This window comes from Camellia sinensis, chromosome 15 (genome assembly GCF_055761805.1).
Source record: "Camellia sinensis isolate YWXY chromosome 15, ASM5576180v1, whole genome shotgun sequence".
Classification (NCBI taxonomy): domain Eukaryota; kingdom Viridiplantae; phylum Streptophyta; class Magnoliopsida; order Ericales; family Theaceae; genus Camellia; species Camellia sinensis.
Genome location: NC_138975.1, coordinates 70602852 through 70608851, shown reverse-complemented (window position 1 = coordinate 70608851; position 6000 = coordinate 70602852).

The window sequence follows — 6000 nt, the reverse complement described above, 5'->3', positions numbered from 1 at the left end:
TCAAAACAAAATGGCCCTTAAAGTCTTAAAATTTTCCACGGCTGTAATTATTTTGTGAAAATTCTATTGATTTGTAATTTTTCTATCAGTAAAGTGTCTCATGTTATGTGATATTTTTTTTACTAATTAAAAATGATCATTTGATTTTGTTTTTCAAATATTAACATAAATATAAAGAATTCGATCTCATAACTTTTTATATGAGAATCATAAGTTCTAGTTAACTATAATAAATCAATTGGTTGTGCTATGTTTGCATGTTTTTAAAATTTATTTTTTGAATTAAAAAAAAGAAACTAGATCGACAAATATAAATACTAAAAAATTTATTTCTAAATTTTTAAAAATTATTCTCGCTACAAAACAGAGAAATCATATGAAAATAATGAGTATTTTTAAATTTTCTTCTCCAAACTAATTTTTGGAATTTTTTTTTTGTTTTTAAAACATAGTCTCAATAAATAATTTCCTTTAAAAATAAAATAATATTTTTATTTTTATTTTTTGTAAACGGTTGGACTTCTCTCAAATTCATACTTGAGGGCCCGTGGGGTCTAGCATGGTTTCCGTTTCAATTATTCAATTGTTCATTTTTTACGGCTCTCGATGCATAACATTCATACAAAAATTAGTCTGATTCACTAATTGTAACATTTTTATTTTATTGTGTTTGTCTTCAGAAAAATAGATTGTCTATTTTAAAAAATATATTTGTCGTCCATTTTTTTAGAGACAGACGTGATGAAATGAAAAATATTATGATAATTAGATTGATTTAATTGTTTCACTAATGTCATATATCGAGGGTCCTATAAAATGAATAGTTCAAATTATCAAAACGGGAACTATGATAAGTCCCATGGGCTCCTCAAGTTCTTTCAAATTTTAATGACACCCAACATGTCATGACCCAAACCTGACTTTATAAGTTTAGCAACGTAACCGGCCAGTAATCCTGGGATTGCCAAAGGACTTTTAACAGAATAACAAAATATAAGGGGCTACGGAAGTAATTATACAAAATACAAGGTCCATAGAGCTGTGTAGACATACATGAGATACAAAAGAAATTTTAAGCTTATATAATGTTAGACTTCCATAAGACTTGTATCATTATACATATAATGTCATGAGAGACTTAGCCCAGCCTATAGATAAGCAAAACAAACAACAAAACATTTTCAACAGTTCTCAAAACTTGACTTCTCAAAAAGGAACCTCCCCGGAAAGCACAGTGGTTAGCTGATCCAAAAACACTCCAGGCAGTAACTTAGGCATGGTCACGTGTCTACTCACCTACATACATAATATAAACAATGTGCAGAAGCCCAGTGAATAATAACAGAGTAAAGGGTTTAAATGAATGGTGTCCATAACAGATTCAAAAATCAGAATCCATATTAGAAATAGATTTATGTTCACATTCTTGTTCAAACTACATACAGAAATCAGAGTTTATGCTTCATCATACATGGTACATCCATTAGTGTTATCATGCTTGTCAGTTCCATAAGGAACCTCCAGTATCGGGAACTTGTAATATATTTAAGCTACAGTATTATTACCCCTGGGCAAGGGTTATGAGACCACGATATTGTTATCCTCGGGCAATAGCCATGAGACCACAGTATTGTTACCCCCGGGTAAGGGCCTTGTGCTTAGAGACCACAGTATTATTACTCCCAGGCATGGGCCTTGTGCTAAGGATGCCACGAATACTTGTCAGAAAATGGGATAATCATTCATCGTATAGAACATAACATTTCATAAACATATCTTATTTCTTCATACGGAAAATAATTAAAGTTGAACATTGCTTAACTAAATTATTACTCACTGATGGCTCCAGATGCGAACAGACAGAGCTGACACAATCAAACAGCTTATGGTGCGTGACCTGCACAAACATAACAGATATGCATCTTGAAACACATACCCGGATATCAAATAAGTTCTTTCATTTCATTTTTAGTGTGTTTCTAAGTCTCATCCTCATTATTAGGTCTTAATTATGACCTAGGAATGTCTAGGATGCAATGAGGGTGCCGAAATGCACTTTGGAACTCTTAACAAAACTTGTTGAAAATAGGGGCCCCGCTCGAGCGCAATTTCCCTTGCTTGAGTGGACATGCAAACATATGAGGGGCCGCTCGAGCGTAACTTCCTTCGCTTGAGCAGTCTATAAACTCTGAAAAGTATTGGTTATGTGAATTCTCCACTCGATGGCCGCTTGACGGTCTCTCGAGCATGAGACTGGGGTCCTCTCTCGAGCGTAACTCTTGGCGCTCGAGCGATTTGCAAAATGTGAAAACTTCTAGGAGCTTGCATTTCACGCTCGAGCCAACTTTTAGTCGCTTGAGCAGAAGTGCAAGATCACAGAGTGGTCGCTCGAGCGTAACTTCTGTCGCTCGAGTGGAAGAGCAGAATTTGGAATTGTCAGATTGCACTCCCAAGCTCAAAACTTGAATCAAACACTTAAAACTCATCATTTTGGGCCAAAAACTTGAGGAAACTTGTATAAACTTGGAAAACATCTTGAATTCAAAACCATTTCGTAAAATCAAGGCATGGTAATATTGATAGTCGTGGAAGTGATAGTATGAGTCGTAATAGTGGTGGCGGTAGTGATAGCAATGGTGACATTAGTGATGATGATAGCAATGATAGTATGATGGTGGCAGTAGGTTGTTGTGGCCTTAGTGGTGGTGGTTAGGTGGTGTTGTGGTCGCAATGGTGGTAGTGGTGGTCAACGGTAATAGAATAGTGGTTTTTGCGATGGTGATGGTGGTGGTGTGATGTTTATGAAGGTATTAATAGTAATGGAAAAGTAGTGGTTGTGGCGATAGAGATAGTGGTAGTAATGAGAGCAATGGTAGTAAGGTAATGGTTCTAACAAGGGTGATACTGGTGATTTTATGGCTGTGGATGTGGTGGTAGTAGTTGTGGTGGTAGTGGTGATATCGGTAGTATGGTGGTGTGGTGGTGACGGTGGTGGTGGTTGTGATGGCAACAAGATAGTGATAACAGTGGCAGTGGCAGTGGCAGTAGGGTTGTGGAATGAATAATAGGAGAATGGAATGATGGTAGTAGTTAAATAATAATATTTTTTTTAAGTACCAACAAAAAATAATAAAAAAAAATTATGATAATTTCATGATGGAATAGAATGAAATGGCCATTCTTTAGGTTAGAAGAAGGAATAAGTATTCTCACATTTTGTTAGAATAGTCATTTCAATAGAATGACTATTCCTACTTAAATAAGGCGTACTAAAAAAAAATTGAAATGTAAAGCTATAATGAACATTTCATTTCAGCCCATTCCATCATACCAAATGTGCAAAATTTTACAATTTGCAAAAACTTATATCAAATTTGGCACAAGATATAATAATATCAAATTTTAGCAAATTCAATAAGTACATTGTAGCCCTTTCTTTTACTCAAGTTATTATATTATAACTTAAGAAATGTTTCCCTCCAATTCACATCGAGTGTTATTACGACAAGTAAAGTCCCCTACGAATGTCGATTTAACAATCTAAATCATTTATTTTGTAAGATATTATGTGTAAATTATCCACACACAAAAATAAATAAGTAAGAATAACCCGACACTCATAATCATATAATCTTATTATATTTTGTTATTAAAAAAATAAATAATCTAATTTCAAAATTATACTCGTCCTCTATTTTATTATTATTATATAAAACAAACATAAAGTAATTATGTAATTATGAATATCATTTCAATCTAGTTTTTCTTTCTCATGAATGGTCTATACATAAAATAAGAAAATAAATAGTTCAAATCATTAGTGTGAGACCCATGATAGACCTCATAACCCTGACCATATTCTCCGGTCAATTGGATTTGAGAGAATCCTCTCTTTTATAACTACTGTGCTCAATGGATGAATATGTCGTTAAATTTGCAAAATACATACATATATATATATATATATATTTTATTTGAATATGAATATGAATTTAATGAGTTTCAAGAGGCATGTTAATTACATGAGGGTATTTTGGGTGATTTAAGATCAAAATTCCCGAGGAGGCAAATTTGTTGTGCCTTTTACATTGAAAATACTATTATGGAACAAATAAAAGAAAATAGGTCACCTGTACATAAGCAGCAAAAATGCATGCTTTTTTTAATTTTGAAATTAGGAAACACACAAGCACAAAAATTTAGTCCCCAACACCCACTGCTACCCTACAATATAGATTAAAAAAGGTAAATGAAAGGAATAAAAAAGCCCAATGCACGAGACTTTGGCTAAAGTGGAGTATGAGGATAGCACAATGTATGGAGTCTTACCCCTATTATCCTTATTTCCAAAGAGATTGTTTCCATGAACAGGAGAGAGAGCAATATAAACCAAGGATCTGAGAGCCTTCCATGCACAAATTCTTTCAAAGAAAGAATTCTATAACCAAATAAAACTATAACTTCAAGATTCTAGAGCAATGAACGCAGTTAGAATAGTTATGATATAAATCAGGTTGGTAAGCTAGTACCAACTCTGTGTTGCAGGGATTTAAAGAAACACTGATTATGCAACTTTGAATCTCTTTCTGATATGGAAATTTATAACAAACTCATGCCTTCAACTTCAGGTCATTTCTTGATTTTATGATATTGAGAGATGTGGACTTGTAATGCAAGTTGAATTCAAATATACAATAATGACATCTAATATATGGAAATGAACAAGAGCCTTCAATTTCAATAACAAACCCCAGTGCAAACAAGCAAACAAAAGCCAAGGTAAGTTAACTAGAGTAGAATATGATATATGCACATGAAAACTCACCCTATAATATGATATATTCTCTTTGGAATCTAATACTAAATAGGATAACTTTACCTCTTGCTAGCCACATAGAGTAGAAATATTCCAAGTAATATGAAAGTAACTTGCCAATATCTTAAATGATATGAATAATAGGCATGGAAGCTCAATAAAATTTTGAAGCCAGGAGGTTGCAAGGCCTGAGACAGAGTAATGACAAGCAGAGAGGAATAAAACTTGAAAGATACGAAAACAATTCTTAAAAACAAAACAAAAAAGTTCTTATGCTGGTTGTCCCAATGTACTTCACAACAGAGCACCATTCAACGGATAAAAATTAGGACCTAATGAAATCACAAACTATATTCAGAACTCAACTGTTCAACAGCACCAGAAGATGCAACACAGAGTTTAGAGGCGTGGCCAATTAAGGTTAGACATTTCCCATGGTCAAAAGTTGGATTTAAAAGTAAACACGGATGGCGCTTCAATTGGTAATCCAAGACTAGCTGGTGTAGGGGCTTTGATTAGAAATAGTGCCGGTTTTTGGGTGGTGGGATTCATTCGGAAAATTGTGTGGGCTCATGCTTTAACGGTGGGTTATGTGCAGTATGGCAAGGTCTACTATTGGCTAGGCAAAGAGGAAGTAGGGAGATCATCTTGGAGATGGATTGCCAAGATGCAGTGAGTTTGTTGCAAGGTCCAAATTCTTTACATCCTAATTTCAATTTGGTGCTACAGATGAGGGAATTTATGACGGAATGGGACTGCAAAATCCAGCATATTTTCCTAGAGAAGCAAAAGAGTGTGCAAATCAGTTAGTACATGAGGCACTATAAGGAGGTACTCACCTACAGACCTTGCTAAGGCTGTCTCAAAGGATGCAACAAATTCTAGCTTGTGAGACTCTAGATTGGAGATATTTCTGCTAGTTTTTCTTCTTCTTCTTCTTCTTCTTCTTCTTTTTTTCCACACACACACACACAAAATAAAAAAAAGATTTTCCTAGGCTAAAGACCGAACATTTTCCAAAAAAGGCCAAGAAGTCAAACACTGAAGCCATTGGAATCCCGTATATGATTCAGTAATCTAAACTGATAAAAAAATTAACTAAATTGTTACATCTAGCAACTAATTGGGATGTATTAGAGGGGACTAACAAGACAATTTTCAAATAATAATAATATGACACGAAT